Consider the following 18,294-nt stretch of genomic DNA (forward strand, 5'->3'; position numbering starts at 1 on the left):
AAAGTTAGATAGATGTTAATGACAAAGTCAGGACAAGAATTTCAGTTTCTAAATCAAAGTCCAGTGTTCTTTTCTTTTAAAATCCACCCCTCCAGAGGATTTAGAGATCTAGGGAAGTATTTTATTTTTGTAATCTATGATAAAATAATAACATGAATGAAAATCAAGTAGAGAAATAAACCTTTATGTGCACAGAGGAAGCAATTAGTTCAAGCAATGTGGAAGAAATAAAAATTTAGATCCAAAAAAGACCTACTTCTTCATTCTTTTTTTAAAATAAGAGATATCAACATTTTCATTTTAAATCTTAAATAAGACATGACATCCAGGAATACTAAGGCTTTAAAGGAAAGCTTTTTAAAAAAAAAAATTTCTTAAAAATCCTTTAAGCATGAAGAAATCAAATTCCTTACCTAGGAAAACTCTTTTTATAACATCAAAAAGAGCTAAATCCACAAAAGAGGGGGAAAAAAAGAAAACTGTCAAAGGAGATTGTCATAGCAACCAGATAAGACACATTTGGCACAAAAAGCAACCTGATTATTTCTCCTTTTTAATCAAAATTACATATCATCAAGTGTAGAAGGAAAACAATTGGGAAAACAGTAAAAGAATTTCAAAGTATATTGCATGCACGTTAATGTTTATTAACTCTCTCAGCACCTAAAGTAGGTGCAAGTATTAGTCAATCCTGGAATCACTTATTTTTCATGGGATTTCTTGCTTCATTTCTTCCCTCTATTCCGTACATTTAAGAATCAGCAAACATTGATTATTCTTTTCCAGAGATATTTTTCAAAATGATTTATTGTTTATGCTCCTATGAAAACTCCAGGAGTTCATATTTCCTCAATATTTTTAATCTGATTTTTTAAATGATATCTCTTGTCCCTAGTTAGTTCCTTATGGAGTATTAACACTGACATACCTTTCAGAAATGTTCATATTTACTTGATTTATTGATAGAGTATAATGTTTATGTCTCCAACTCTTAGTGAATTCTTTGTAACAAGGCATGGGACAGAAATCTGTACTGTGCACCAAGGTCAGGACACCTTCTTTTCTTTCCACAGCTCTACACATCTGGAGGAGTGAACTGAAGAAATTAAGTCAACAGTAGGATGACCCCAACCAAAGAAGCTCAGTGAATTTCCACAAGGCCAGGACATGTCAACCATTATTTCTTGGATTGGTAGCTCATTGCTGCCCTCTTCAACTCTGGTAAATTGTGAAAGATGTAGGTCATTCCAAAGACCCTTGGTAAATGCTTCCACAGTCTCTGAAGTAGAATGCTCCTGCTGCAAAGGGAAGAACTCTGATTCCTCTAACCAAAAATTAAATGGGGCACCAGTGCACAGAAATACCTGTGACTTTGCAAAATGAATTGCCATGAAGACAAAACTTTGACCTCTGTCTTTATTCCCATATCCACAGCTGGTTGTTCATACAGAATGAGAAGAAAATTCCCAGTCTACCTCATGCCTAGTTGAAAGCTGTTGTAACAAATGGGACATGGTTACCTAAAGATATGAATGGGGAATGTCAGAGACAGAACAAAAGAGAGTATTCATTATCCTTTTCCTTAGTGCACAGCCACCTGTGCCTTTGAATGAGCATGGAAAGGTTATCCTCTGAAAAACAAACTTGTGACTTCACAGTGCCCATCAATCAAATGGCTAAATTACTGCACCCTACCTTCTGGAGTTCTACCTGCAAGTCTGAGGGCCTATGGTTCTTACTGGAAAGAATAAATAGAAAACTAAAGCAAAATAAATGTTGACTGCATTAAAAATAAGAGTATCACATAGATATGCTAACATAGAGTATCTTAGGTCAAATTTTATAGAAGAAGAATCTGAGATGGAGATTTTTACCCAATAAAATTGTTGTAGAAGGCTTCACCATGCCTCCTTTTTTTAAATCCTTTTGATTTTTTCTCCCCAGTATTCAGTCACATTTTCAATGCAAATCACCATGTTAGTTTTCAGAAGCATTCTGTGTCCCTTGGTGGATTTATTCTTCTAATTAATGTAAAAAAATATGGAAAACAAATATTGTGAGAAATAATTTTCAAACTTAAATTGGTACACTTGAAAGCTGATTTCTTCAAAAAATTTTTCATTTTATTGAAAAAAAAAAAGAACACATCTGCTTCACAGACCCAGACATGGACATGATAGGGATTCTTTCTCATAGGAAATTACTGCTATACTAATTCTTGTTAATCCTGCAGATGAGGTGGGCAGAGGGAATCCAGTGGCAAGGACTAATCAGAGGCTGAAACAGACTGTTCTGTTATCTGAAATAATTATTTTTAGGTAGTAGTTGAAAGACAAATTAAATGTGTCAGAACCAGGTGAGATATTCACTTGCCCTCTTTCTTCACAAGGTGACCTCACTTTAACTGAATTATTACTAGGTGCTTATGCCCCTTAAATGTCACATCCTGATAATTAAACATGTATTTCAAATTTTGTTTTTACTCAAACTCACAATGGAAGGCTGTCTGCTGGTGAGAATTATTGTTGTCCATCCTAGTATCTGTGCTTAACTGTATTTGCTGCCTCAACAGTCCATATTACCCAGGCCCATGTTGTACATAACATTCTGTCATGTACTCCTTTCATGCATACATGCTAAGTCACTTTAGTCGTGTCCAACTCTTTGCGACCCTACATACTGCAGCTCTGTAGATTTCTCTGTCCGTGGGATTCTCGAGGCAAGAATCCTGAGTGGGTTACCATGCCCTCCTCCAGGGGATCTTCTTGACCCAGGGATAAAATCCACAACTCTATGTCTTCTGCATTGCTAGATGGATTCTTTACCACTAGTGCACCAGGAAAGTTCAGTTCAGTTCAGTTGCTCAGCCGTGGACTGCAGCACTCCAGGCTTCCCTGTTCATCACCAACTCCCAAACAGTGCTCAAACTCATGTCCATTGAGTCAGTGATGCCATCCAACCATCTCATCCTCTGTCATCCTCATCTTCTGCCTTCAATCTTTCTCAGCATCAGGGTCTTTTCCAATGAGTCAGTTCTTCGCACCAGGTGGCCAAAGTATTGGAGCTTCAGCATCAATACTTCCAATGAATATTCAGGATTAATTTCCTTTAAGATTGATTGATTGGATCACCTTGCAGTCCAAGGGACTCTCAATAGTCTTCTCCAACACCACAGTTTAAAAGCATAAATTCTTCAGTGCTCAGCTTTCTTGATGGTCCAACTCTCACATCTATACATGACACTGGAAAAACCATAGCTTTGACTAGATGGACCTTTGTCAGCAAAGTAATGTCTCTGCTTTTTAATAAGCTGTCTTGGTTGCTCATAGCCTTTCTTCCAAGGAGCAAGCGTCTTTTAATTTTATGGCTGCAGTGAACATCTGCAGTGATTTTGGAGCCCAAGAAAATAAAGTCTGTCACTGTTTCCATTGTTTCCCCATCTATTTGCCATGAAGTGATGGAGCTGGTTTCCCTGATCTTAATCTTTTGAATGATGAATTTTAAGCCAATTTTTTCACTCTCCTCTTTCACTTTCATCAAAAGGCTCTTTAGTTCCTCTTTGCTTTCTGCCATAATGGTGATGTCATCTGCATATCTGAGGCTATTGATATTTCTCCCAGCAATTTTGATTCCAGCCTGTGCTTCATCCAGCCTGGTATTTTGCATGATGTACTCTGCTTAAAAGTTAATTTAAGCAAGGTGATAATATATAGCCTTGATGTACTCCTATCCGAATTTGGAACCAGTCTGTTGTTCTATGTCCAGTTCTAATTGTTACTTCTTGACGTGCATACAGGTTTCTCAGGAGGCAGGTAAGTTGGTCTGGTATTCCCATCTCTTTAACAATTTTCCACAGTTTATTATGATCCACATAGTCAAAGGCTTTAGCATAGTCAATGAAACGAAGTAGATGCTTTTCTGGAATTTCTTGCCTTTTCTATGATCCAACAGATGTTGGCAATTTGATCTCTCGTTCTTCTGCCTTTTCTAAATCCAGCTTGAATATCTGGAAGTTCTTGGTTCACATACTGGTGAAGCCTGGCTTGGAGAATTTTGAGCGCTACCTTTCTAGCATGTGAAATGAGTGCAGTTTTGTGGTAGTCTGAACATTCTTTGGCATTGCCTTTCTTGTCAGTTCTGTTCTGTTGATCTATGTGTCTGTCTTTGTGCCACTATCATACCGCAGATTTGTAGAATAGTCTGAAGACAAGGAGTGTGATGACTCCAGCTTTGTTCTTGTCTCTTAAGATTGTTTTGCTCCAATATTCTATTTGCAGTTATATTGTACCCCCATCAAGCATGATGGCATAATAAATGCTTTGTATTTTGAGGCACCCACTGTTAACAAATGTGTAGATAGATATGTAGATAGCTAGAAACAATATGATAAATAAAACCCCCATGAAAATTTATTAATAACCAATCTATAAGTTGAAACTATTTTGCTCAATGTGTATGGGGATGATTCCTAAATTTAATTAATGACTCTTTAGAATGAGGATTCTGTCACAACATTAACTCTCTAATTGCTGAACTTGTCAGAAATGTTTCTAGCCACTCAAATATGTAAAAGCAGCACCAATATACATTGTCATGTGTTAGGCTCACTATTCGGAGTTGATCTTAAGCTTAGCTTCCATCACCTATCTGCCTTTTCTTTTAACAGAAGACAACTGGCTTTCCAACTCATTTCAGCTTCGAAGAGCCAGCTGGGTAGGACATGGAGTGACTAAACATAACTGTATCATGGAAACCCCTCCGTGAATGAGAGAGGATGTAGGAGATGTTTACAAAAAATAGCATTGTTCTCTCACCCTTACTCCAGACTGTACAAATCCAAGAGGAAGTTTTGCTCACTAAAAGAACAGTGTCAATGCTCTTTGGCCATCTGATGCAAAAAGCCAACTCATTGGGAGACACCCTGATGCTGGGAAAGATGGAAGGCAGGAGGAGAAGGGGACAGCAGAGGATGAGATAGTTGGATGATATCACCAATTCAATGGACTTGAGTTTGAGAAAACTCAGGGAGCTGGTGAAGGACAGGGAAGCCTGACATGCTACTGTCCATGGGGTCCCAAATAATTGGACACAACTGAACAGTGGAACAGCAACAACAACAAAGCAAGAATAATAGTACAACTTCTTTCAAAGGGTGTGATAAAATTAGCTGAAGTAGTTCAGGAAGAGCCCTTAATAAATGTTGAGCAGTTATGAAAACATTAGTAATCACAGAAGCTGCTGGCAATACAGATATATTCTCTATTCCAGAGCCATTAAATCTGGCTAGAATTACAACTATGGAGAGGGCGAGTAGCCATGATCATTGTAACAAGTGAACTTTTGATCAAAAAAAAATTTTTTTTCAAATTTGTTTTTGAAAATAACTGAAAATTTCTGGGAAAAAAGATGTGAAGAAGTGGGAGGACTAATCCCATGAGAACTGTTTATGGTAGACACCACTGTGGGGCTTGCAGAATGCTTGGGGAGCCAGTGAGCCAGCTGGATTAAAGTAAAAGTTCTTTTCTGGTCTAAGAGAATAAATCATCTGAATGGAGTCTCAGTGTGGTTTTCATAGGGGTGGGCAAAGTTGATTTGGTTTGTATTAAGAAGAAAACAGGATTTATAACCACTAAATAGAGTGCAAATATCCTAAACTAGCATGATGAAACCAAGAATTGTGGAAATGGTTCATAATTCAGTTTCACTCTTACCACACAACTGAGCAAGATCTATGACAGAGATAAAATCTCTTTCTTCCTTTCTTTCTTTACCTCTCTCTCTTTTTTTCGTTTCTTTTCCTTCTTTCGTATTTAATTTACTGTTGTTGTTTTTTGCCCCTCTGAATTGCCTAAATAGCATATTTGTGATTGATTACACGGCTACTGGACACTTTCTGTTTAAGTTCCGATGGGAAATTTCAACTAATTAATAATTTGAAGTGAGATTCAGTTTAATTTATTTTATTGTATAGTTTTATTTAATCAACTTTTAGACTCAGTGGTAATTTTTTTTATTTTGTATTTTTCATGTGGTTCTTTTCTCTCTCTTCCTCTTTTTTTTTTTTTGTTTATTGGAATACAATTGCTTAACAAGGTTGTGTTAGTTTGCACTGTACAACATTGTGAATCAATCATATATATACATATATTCTCCTTCTTTTGTGCTTTTCTCTTTTAAACAGAGTTCACAATTTTAAATTACTTTTTTGGAAATTTTCAGAAAATACTTCCCTGTAGGAATTGACTATTGTCTAATAGAATTATGGCAGGAGAAGGGGGTGACAGAGAATGAGATGGTTGGATGGCATCACCAACTCAATAGACACGAGTTTGGTAAACTCTGGGAGTTGGTGATGGACAGGGCGGCCTGGTGTGCTGTGGTTCATGGGGTCACAAAGAGTCTGAGTGACTGAAATGAACTGAATAAAATTATGCAGTATTTATACAAGGTAAAGTAAAATACTGATTCTATGTATTCTACTGTAATTGTAGAACTGTAACATGACAGACTGAAGCTGTTTTTTCTTAAAAAAATATTTTTTATTTGTATGTTACTGATATAAAAACAGAAAAGACAGCTTAGACATAAATATATATATATACAAGTATATGTAATATAATTCATATATATTAAACTGAATATTTATTAATATATACTATATATATATTCAAACATATATATATGTGGTAGTGGTAATGGTTTAGTTGTTAAGTTGTATCTGACTCTTGCAACACCCCCATGGACTGTAGGCTGCCAGGCTCCTCTGTCCATGGGATTTTCCAGGCAAGAATAAGTCTTTTCAAGAAATGGTGCTGGAAAAATTAGATATTTACCTTGAAAAGAATGAAATTGGACCATTAGCTTACACCACAGACAATGAGCAACTCAACATAGTTTTAAGATTTAAATGCAAGATCTAAAACTGTTAGAATAAAACACGAGAAAACTTCCTGGCATTGTTTTCAAAAGCGGAGGGGGAAAAAAAAGCAAAAATAGACAAGTGGGACTGGAGAAGGCAATGGCACCCCACTCCAGTACTCTTGCCTGGAAAATCCCATGGATAGAGGAGCCTGGTGGGCTGCAGTCCATGAGGTCGCAAAGAGTCGGACGTGACTGAGCGACTTCACTTTCACTTTTCACTTTCATGCATTGGAGAAGGAAATGGCAACCCACTCCAGTGTTCTTGCCTGGAGAATCCCAGGGACTGCAGAGCCTGGTGGGCTGCCGTCTATGGGGTTGCACAGAGCTGGACACGACTGAAGTGACTTAGCAGCAGCAGCAGCAGACAAGCAGAACTATAGCAAACTGAAGACTTTCTGCACAAAAAAGTTTAAAAATCAATGAAATGAAGAGGCAAAATCAAGGGACTGGGAGAAAATATTTGCAAACTACAAAGTGATTAATATTAAAAATACATAAAGCATATATAAAGCTCAAACTGTTTTAAATAAAAATAACCACATTACAAAACAGATGAAGTTCCTGGATAGACATTCTCCAAAGAAGACATACAAATGGCAAACAGATATATTAACAGATGCTGAAGAGGAGCAGGATATGCTATTCCAAAGTATACTACTTTGACATGTGGACTATTTTCAGCTGAATGCAATCAAGACCCAGGAAACTCAGAAAACATTTTACCTCTCCTTTACCTGCTTCAAAGAACTTAGATAGAGGATCTGTACCTGAAAAAGAAATACCGCCAGAGATAACTTTTTAAATGAAAGACCTGCCAGCAAGCACGGCAAACTTCAAATTGCAAACATCTGTTCTTATTATCCTGTGAATTGCCCTCCTCTTCTTTGAAACCCCAGGTCCCTATTCCCTTCCAAGCCTAAGATTTGAGGCCCATAAGCTTCAATTGCCCAATTTGCCCCTCAGTCTCTCTCATATCTTTGAGACTGCTGTATATATGAACTTATATATTTTTTCTCAATATTAACACATTTGTTTATCTTATATCAGTTTAATTATTAGACCAACCAAAGAACTTAGAAGGAAAGAAGAGAAAACTTTCTGCCCCCAAAGGTGCTCAACATCATACCAAATCCAAATCACAATACTTTTATTACCTCACACCTGGTAAAATGACTATTAACAAAAGAATAAAAAAAGGTTATAAATGTTGATAAGGATGTGCAGAAGTTGGAATCCTGTACACTGTTGGTGAGAATGTGAAATTATTTAATAACTATGGAAAGCAGTACAGAGATTGCTCAAAAAATGAAATATAGGACAATTCTATCACCCAGCAATCCTACCTCTGGAAATATATCTACACACCTTGGTCGATTGATCTTTGACAAAGGAGGTAAGAAAACACAATGGGAAAAAAAGTCTCTTCAGCAAATGATATTGGAAAAGCTGGACAGCCACATGCAAATCAATGAAGTGAGAACACACCTTCACATCATACATAAAAATAAACTAAAAATGGCTCGAAGACTGAATAAAACATGACACCATAAAACTCTTAGAAGACACCATGGGCAAAACATTATCTGACATAAAATCATACCAAGTTTTCTTAAGTCAGTCTCCCAAGGAAATAGATATAAAAACAAAAATAAACAAATGGGAACCGATCAAACTTATAAGCTTTTGCACAACAAAGGAAACCATGAACAAAACAAAAAGACATCCTTCAGAATGGGAAAACATTGTAAGCGATGTGACCAACAGGACTTCTATTTCCGAAATATACAAACATCTCATACAATTCAATAATGACAACAACAAAATTGAAACAATTGGGCAAAATGCCTAAATAAACATTTCTCCAAGTAAGAAATGCAGATGGCCAGTAGGAACATGAAAAGCTGCTCAACATTGCTAAATATTCGAGAAATGCAAATCAAAATTTCAGGGAAGTACCACCTTACATCAATCAGAATGGCTCTCGTTAAAAGATCTACAAATAACAATTTCTGGAGAAGGTGTGACTAAAAGGGACCATTTCTACACTAATGGGAATGTAAGTTGGTGCAGCCACTATGGAAAACAGTATGGAGATTCCTCAGAAAACTAAAAATAGAATTACCAACAATCTCACTCCTGGGCATATATCCAGACAAAACTGTAATTCAAAAAGATACATACATCACTATAACAGTACTATTTACAATAGCCAAAACATGGATATAACCTAAATGTCCATTAAGAGATGAAAAGATAAAGAAGTGGTACATATATACAAATAGAATACTGCTCAGCCATTAAAATGATTGAATCAATGCAATTGAAGTAACATGGATGCAGATAGAGATTATCACAGTAACTGAACTAAGTCCCTTGGAGGGCAAGGAGATCAAACCAGTCAATCCTAAAATAGATCAGTCCTGAATATTCATTGGAAGGACTGATGCTGAAGCTGAAGCTCCAATACTTTGGCCACCTGATGAGAAGAACTGACTCATTAGAAATGACCCTGATGCTGGGAAAGATTGAAGGCAGGAGGAGAAGGGGATGACAAGAGGACGAGATGGTTAGATGGCATCACCGACTTGATGGACATGCGTTTGAGCAAGCTCTGGGAGTTGGTGAAAGACAGGGAAGCCAGGCATGCTGCAGAACGTGGGGTCACAAAGAGTTGGACAAGACAGAGACTGAACTGAACTGAATTAAGTCAGAGAGAGAGAGACAACTGGGGAAGGAATGTGGTGGGAGGTTGGGATTAGCAAATATAAGCTTATATAGAATGGTTAAACAACAGAATCCTACCATATAGCATGGTAAACTGTATTCATTATGCTATGAAACACGATAATGGAAAAGTATTAAAAAAGAATATGTATGTATATATATATGTATATATATATGCTTGTGTGTGTGATAAATCATTAATATCATAGACGTTAATCAAATATATGAGGACTGGAGAGAAAAATATCTGTTATGTTTACCTATAAGCTTATTTTGAATACTGCATTAGACAATATTTCTGCTATAATATTATAAAATCCAAATTAATATAAAGAAAGGTGTTATTATTATGAAGCTTACAAATAGTAATATGGGTGTCTTTTGTTAAAAAAAGTGTCTAAACAGTCTATATGCATTGGTTTAGCAAGATCTCTGGTTGAAGAGACAGGGAAGCACAATGGCCTTTTCTTGGTTTTAACATTGTAAGATTTAAAAGTATCTGGTTTTGTGGAATGCAAACTTGCAGAATATGAAGAAAGTATTAATTTAAAAGAAATTGGAGTTGATATAAGTAATTTGAAATTTTCAAGTAAATCACAAAGTGTGTAAAATGAATTAAGAGGAATTAATTTCTTATATCTTTTAGGAACTATTCAAAGCACTCAAAATCCCAATGGAAAGGTGTTTATATCCTAAGAGAACACTTTTTTTTTTTTTTAGGATGGGCCATTGTTTATAAAAGTGCTTATTATTGGTTAGTCACCAAATCATGTTCAACTCTTCACAACCCCATGGACTGTAGTCTTCCAGGCTCCTTTTTCCATGGGATTCTCCAGGCAAGAATATTGGAGTGGGTTGCCATTTCCTTCTCCCTAAGGAAATATTTTAAATGGCGATGGTTATTAGCTTCCCTTAGTTGTGGAATTCATCTTAATCTACTGGCCAAGACACTCATACAGGTAAAAGAAAAGCTAGTCCAAGTAAATTAATAGCCTTACACTGATAACAAAAGCCAAAGGTAGTGTATTTATATAAATATTCTTAAAAGAAAAGCTCTTTTCTTAATCTTTTGCGTAATTTGTTTGTTTAATTTCTTTTCATTGGAGGATTATTATAATATTGTGATGGTTGAGTAGTTATTTTTAACTGAGTGATAATATTGCATAGTGATTCAAAGCACTGGAGTCGGATCAGGTTCAAGTCATAGCTCAAGCACTTTCTCACACAGACTCAATTATGTTGCTTTGAGCAACATGCCTCATCCTTCCGTGCCTCCAGTTTCTTAACTATAGAATTTGGATGACTCATAATAGTACATTTTGTGTAATGTTACAAGGACTAAATGAGCTCAATTATGCAAAGTATTTGGGGCAAAACATAGTCACTCAGTTGTGTCTGACTCTTTGGTACTCCATGGACTGTACACTGCCAAGCTTCTCTGTCTATGGAGATATTCCAGGCAAGAACACTGGAGTGGGTTTTCATGCCGTCCTCCAGGGATCTTCCCAACCCAGGGATCGAACCCAGGTCTCCCTCATTGCAGGCAGATTCTTTACCATCTGAGCCACCAGGGGAGCCTAAGAACACTGGAATGGGTAGCTTATCCCTTCTCCAGGGGTTCTTCCCAACCCAGGAATAGAACCGGGGTCTCGTGCATTGCAGACAGATTCTTTACCAGCTGAACTACCAGGGAAGCAATGTGTGTGTCAGTTGCTCAGTCGTGTCTGACTCTTTGCAACCCCATGGACAGTAGCTCACCAGGCTCCTCTGTCCATAGGTTTCTCCAGGCAAGAATACTTTAGTGGGGTGCCATTGCCTTCTCCAACCAGGGAGGCAATTCACAGCATATATTGTGTTATTTCTTGTTGCCATTATGTGGAGTGTTCAGTCGTGTCAGACTCTTTTGTGACCTCATGTACTATAGCCTGCCAGGCTCCTTTATTCTTGGGATTCTCCAGGCAGGAACACTGGAGCAGTTTGTCATTTTCTTCTCCAGGGGATCTTCCTGACCCAGGGATATAACCCATGTTTCCTGTGTCTCCTGCATTGCAGACAGATTCTTTACCCACTGAGCCATCAGGGAAGCCTCAATATTATAGTGCAAAGCTAATGCTAGCTCCTCTTCTGGGCTCTCCCAGTATGCAGCCCATCCCTATTCCCCCCAAAGCATACACTCGCAGAGACACTGATGTAGCACTTTGTACTCCCTGTCTCAACCCTTTTTCTTTAATTAGTCTAAAGTGAAGTCTTCATCTTTGTAGTATTTGCTGACCAAAACTCTACTAACTGTTTGCATCTATGACCTAATTGTAGTTTCACCAATTCTTGTAATATAGGCACATTATTTTTCCTGTTATAGAAAGGAAAAAAGGAGGTTCAAAGTCTTGAAGTAACTTAATCATGCTCACATATACAGTGTCTGTAAAGCCGACATTTGATCTGGCAGTTCAAAGACGAATGCTGTTAAACTAAGCTTGCTTATGAAATTAGAACAGCAAAAGGCGAGAGAACAGGATTGGTTGGAAAGTAAAAGAGGAAACAATAGGACAATGGGGTTGAGGGAGGCAGATAAATGATTTTCCCTTTACTCTTCTGAGTTCTTGGCTGAGATCCCTATAACAAAAGACCATTTAACAAGAGAAAAATGAGCAAGTTTATTAACATGGAAACCCCAGGTATATATGGAAGATAACCAGAGTAACTCCCTGAGGTAGCTTGAAACTGAGGCTTAAATACTATCTTATTAGAGAAAGGGGAGAAAATATGTATAAACCTCTTGCTGCTGCAGCTAAGTCACTTCAGTCGTGTCCGACTCTGTGCGACCCCATAGACAGCAGCCCACCAGGCTCCCCCGTCCCTGGGATTCTCCAGGTAAGAACACTAGAGTGGGTTGCCATGTCCTTCTCCAATGCGTGAAAGGGAAAAGTGAAAGTGAAGTCGCTCAGTCGTGTCTGACACTCAGCGACCCCATGGACTGCAGCCTACCAGGCTTCTCCATCCATGGGATTTTCCAGGCAAGAGTACTGGAGTGGGGTGCCATTGCCTTCTCCAGTAAACCTCTTAGGAGAGAGTATATGATTTTTAAGAAGGGTAAATGAGACTTTAGAAGAATAAGTGGGAGATATGATGGTTTGCACAGAGACGGCAATGGCACCCCACTCCAGTACTCTTGCCTGGAAAATCCCATGGGCAGAGGAGCCCAGTAGGCTGCAGTCCATGGGGTCACAAAGAGTTGGACACGACTGAAAGACTTCACTTCCACTTCTCACTTTCACGCATTGGAGAAGGAAATGGCAACCCACTCCAGTGTTCTTGCCTGGAGAATCCCAGGGACGGGGGAGCCTGGTGGGCTGCCGTCTATGGGGTCGCACAGAGTCGGACATGACTGACGCGACTTAGCAGCAGCAGCAGCATGATGGTCTGTAACAGTTTGATCTGATATGGACTTATAGTCTCCTTTCCTTTGATAAGAGTCCGCTTTCCCTGTTGATGAAACTTTCAGGAAGAGAATTTATGACAACTGACTTCCTTTCGGAAGACCTGTCTTTAGACAAAGAAAGCCTCCAGCTACATTTCCCACGTTTCAAGTGCCCACAGTTAAAAATAATCAACACACCAAAGCAACAATTTCTCCTACCTTTAGGTGGCATATTCTGCTATCTTTCAATGAAAATGTCTTATATTTTGATTGGGATAGTAGTTACATGACATATATACTTCTCCAAATGGGTCACACTGTACACTCCAGATTTTATACTTTTTGTCAAACTGTACACTTAATATATGTGAATGGCATTGTATATAAAATGCATTCCTCCAAAGCTGTGTGTTATGGTACTTTGTTTTCTTACTCTAGGAGGCCTTATCAGTGATCCTAAGGAATTGTTCTCTCACTGTTTTATTACTGCAGTTACACCGATTTTACAGTTGGTATTTACTTACATTCTCAAGTTTTTCAATATTTATAGGTCATTCTACTGAAATGGATTTCTCAACAGCATAGAACATATGGTTAATTTACTTTTCCCCAATAACGCCTATTTAAATATAAACTCATAGAGAAAGATGATATGTAAGGGAGAGAAAGAAATATACTTTTGGCTTGCATCTTCATTGTAAGTCTATTTATTCTTAAGTGGTGAATAAGATGTTGATGGGAAATATTCTTACATTTTTATAAAAACAAAGGTGCACTTGCAATGATTTGTGAAGAATGAGAATGGTTCAATTTATTTTCTTTTTTATTGTGGTTTTAATGGAAAATGCAAAATTCCCCCTTAATGTATTTTTAAGAAACTTAGGACAAATACTTTTAATTTAGTGTTTAATTTACTAGTCTCATCCCCTGGGACACTTTTAAGCTTCTTTGAGAAAGAAACCTGCTGTTCTTCTAGAGTTTTGTTGAAAAGTGAACATGTTAGTTGCTCAGTCATGTCCGACTCTGCAAAGAATGGACCAGGCTTCTCCGTCCATGGAGTTCTCCAGGCAAGAATACTGGAGTGAGTACACATTCCCTTCTCCAGGGGATCTTCCTGACCCAGGGGTCGAACCCAGTTCTCCCACGTTGCAGGAGGATTCTTTACTGTCTGAGCCACTAGGGAAGCCCCAAACAATTGAGAGGCACCTTGGAGAGGGTGCACTGCAAGTGCAGGAAGCATGTAGCACTCCAAGGCCGAAGAAGCAGTGAAAATGCTAATGTAGTGTCTTGCATATAGATGATGTTCAGTAAACATGAGCTGTCCCTGGTATTATTCACTTGGCTTATTCTCCGTGTCAAGACACGTATGAGGGATTTCTCAACAGTGATACTTGTCAAGGATTTTCAAGGAAACACAATAAACCCAGTCTTCAACTTTTTTAAACCTGAGGGTGACTAGCTAATCCTCATATTTATTCTTTCCTAAATCACTGTTTGCATTCAAATTCTCCCCATCTTTCCCTCATTAGACTGGGAACTCCTTAAAAGAGAAGGACCTTGCCTTTTAAAGAAAATAGTTTTGTCTCCTACAATGTCTAGGCTGCTTGTTTATATACTGTGGGAGAAATAAATGTATTTAAACCTTTTTTTTTTAATGTTTAATGAATATATTTAGCATATGCTGCCTGGCACTGTTATTCATCTTATTTTACCTTGCCTCCCTAAATAGATTATCAGTAAATTCAGAGAAAAAATATTTAATGCTCTGCACACAACAGGTTCTTTACTTTTTTATGAAGATAATAGGATTTTAGAGTTTTGTTGGTTGCTTTGCAATATAAATTGACCATGAATATATGAGTTTTTCTCCCTGAATGAAACTTATCAGTCTTATAAGAAGGACAGCAAAACCAAAGTCACATGAAACAATAAAGAAATAAAAAGTTCAAATGGAAAATACATTTGTGTGGCTCAAATGCTCATTCATCACTGACCTGAAAGGATGTGATTTTCTTGTCAGATGGCACGTCATAAATGTGGAATGGTGGTGGTGCTGATACTTTATATTTTGAATAAGCACAACTGCATAAGCCCGATTTCTGTTTGAACTCTCCACATGTACAACTACTTTTTCACATGTAACCACTGTGTTTTACCTACGGAAACTCTAAGAAGACTAACATAGTTGCAGATCAACTCTATAGAGTTGTATCTTTGATTCTATCATTTAAAGATGAAAGCGTGTGCATATTGATTCCCTTCAGTCATGTCCGACTCTTTGAGGCTTTATGGACTGTAGCCCATCAGGGTCCTCTTTTCATAGTATTCTCCTGGCAAGCATACCGGAGTGGGTTCCTTGCCTTCCTCTAGGGGATCTTCACCACCGAGGTAACAAATCTGTATCTTTTATGTCTTTTGCATTGGCAGGTGGGTTCTTTACCACTAGCATCACCTGGAAGCCCAGAAATAAAAGTACAACACAAAATTTGAGATTTTTTTTAAGACAAAAAAACTAATTGAAATATTGTATATTCGATGTATTTTACTTACAGCTCTAATTTTTCCCATCATCTTCAAAGGCAATCTCTCTAGCATATTTGGGAAGGAAGGTATTTTTGAATGCCCATTTCTGACTTGCCATATGGCAACTGTTGCTCTATGTGAGGTTTTTCCAGATAGTTCCAGGTTCTCTAAGGGTTATAGCTACCTATTCTGCTGGTGACAATCTATGGAAACTTTCTCTAAATTTCCCCAATGAATGGCAGAAGTAGGGTAACCCACCGTTTCTTTCACTGTGAAAAGTGAAAGTGAAAGTCACTCAATTGTGTCCAACTCTTTGCAACTCTGTGGACTATACAGTTCACAGAATTCTCCAGGCCGTAATACTGGAGTGGGTAACCTTTCCCTTCTCCAGGGGATCTTCCCTACCCAGGGATTGAACCCAGGTTTCCTGCATTGCAGGAAGATTCTTTACCAGCTGAGCCACAAGGAAGCCCCCCCTTCACTCTCTCTCCCCTTAATTATGCATACTGCTACTACAGGAAACCATACTGTGACATGAGACTTGACTGAAGAATTGGGAGCTGCTGAAGCGCAAAAAACGCAGCCAAGAGGAGCTACCCTACGTCCGAGGTCAGAGGCGGCGGCGGAGAGGAGCAACCCCATGTTCAAGGAGCAGCAGCTACGCAGGCACAGGAGGGCGGATAGAGCTACTCCACATACAAGGTCAGGAGGGGCGGCTCGTCCAAGGTAAGGAGCAGTGGCTGCACTTTGCTGCAGCAGCGGTGAAGAGATACCCCAAAACCAAGACAGGAGATACCCCACGATCAAGTAAGATGGTAGGTGTTCCGAGAGGGCATCAGAGGGCAGACACACTAAAACCATAATCACAGAAAACTATCAAATCTGATCACACAGACCACAGCCTTGTCTAACTCAGTGAAACTAAGCCATGCTGTGTGGGGCCACCCAAGATGGAGGGGTCATGGTGGAGAGGTCTGACAGAATGTGGTCCACTGGAAAAGGGAATGGCAAACCACTTCAGTATTCTTGCCTTGAGAACCCCATGAACAGTATGAAAAGGCAAAATGATAGGATACTGAAAGAAGGACTCTCCAGGTCAGTAGGTGCCCAATATGCTAGTGGAGATCAGTGGGAAAATAACTCCAGAAAGAATGAAGGGTTGGAGCCAAAGCAAAAACAATACCCAATTGTGGATGGGACTGTTGATAGAAGCAAGGTCAGATGCTGTAAAGAGCAATATTGCATAGGAATCTGGAATGTTAGGTCCATCAATCAAGGCAAATTGGAAGTGATCAAACAGGAGATGGCAAGAGTGAATGTCGACACTCTAGGAATCAGTGAACTGAGATGGACTAGAATGGGTGAATTTAACTCAGATGACCATTATATCTACTACTGTGGGCAGGAATCCCTTAGAAGAAATGGAGTAGCCATCATTGTCAACAAAAGAGTCCAAAATGCAGTACTTGGATGCAATCTCAAAAACAACAGAATGATCGCTGTTCGTTTTCAAGGCAAACCATTCAATATCATGGTAATCCAAACCTATGACCCAACAGTAACACTGAAGAAGCTGAAGTTGAACGGTTCTATGAAGGCCTACAGACCTTTTAGAACTAACACCCAAAAAAGATATCCTTTTCATTATAGGGGACTGGAATACAAAAGTAGGAAGTCAAGAGACACCTGGAGTAACAGGCAAATTTGGCCTTGGAGTACGGAATGAAGCAGGGCAAAGGCTAATAGAGTTGTGCCAAGAGAACACACTTGTCATAGCAAACACCCTCTTCCAACAACACAAGAAAAAACTCTACACATGGACATCACCACATGGTCAACACCAAAATCAGATTGATTATATTCTTTGCAGCCAAAGATGGAGAAGCTCTATATAGTCAGCAAAAACAAGACTGGGATCTGACTGTGGCTCAGATCATGAACTCCTTATTGCCAAATTCAGACTTAAATTGAAGAAAGTACGGAAAACCACTAGACCATTCAAGTATGACCTAAATCAAATTCCTTATGATTCTACAGTGGAAGTGAGAAATAGATTTAAGGGACTAGATTTGATAGATAGAGTGCCTGATGAACTATGGACTGAGGTTCGTGACATTGTATAGGAGACAGGGATCAAGACCATCCCCATGGAAGAGAAATGCAAAAAAGCAAAATGGCTGCCTGAGAGGAGGCCTTACAAATAGCTGAGAAAAGAAGAGAAGTGAAAAGCAAAGGAGAAAAGGAAAGATATAAGCATCTGAATGCAGAGTTCCAAAGAATAACAAGGAGAGATAAGAAAGGCTTCCTCAGAGATCAATGCAAAGAAATAGAGGAAAAGAACAGAATGGGAAAGACCAGAGATCTCTTCTAGAAAATTAGAGATACCAAGGGAACATTTCGTGCACAATAAAGGACAGAAATGGTATGGACCTAACAGAAGCAGAAGATATTAAGAAGAGGTGGCAATAATACACAGAAGAACTGTACAAAACAGATCTTCATGACCCAGATAATCACAGTGTTGTAATCACTCACCTAGAGCCAGACATTTTGGAATATGAAGTCAAGTGGGCCTTAGAAAGCATCACTATGAAAAAAGCTAGTGAGGTGATGGAATTCCAGTTGAGCTATTTCAAATCCTAAAAGATGATGTTGTGAAAGTGCTGCACTCAGTTTGCCAGCAAATTTGGAAAACTCAGCAGTGGCCA

The 18,294-nt window shown here is 38.5% G+C and overlaps 1 pseudogene; it reads left to right on the top strand.

The window, feature by feature from the left end:
• Positions 1–8,196: 8,196 nt before the first annotated feature.
• Positions 8,197–17,583, top strand: LOC138075947 (craniofacial development protein 2-like; annotated as a pseudogene).
• Positions 17,584–18,294: the final 711 nt, after the last annotated feature.

Source organism: Capricornis sumatraensis, chromosome 1, assembly GCF_032405125.1.
Source record: "Capricornis sumatraensis isolate serow.1 chromosome 1, serow.2, whole genome shotgun sequence".
NCBI classification, from domain to species: Eukaryota; Metazoa; Chordata; class Mammalia; order Artiodactyla; family Bovidae; genus Capricornis; species Capricornis sumatraensis.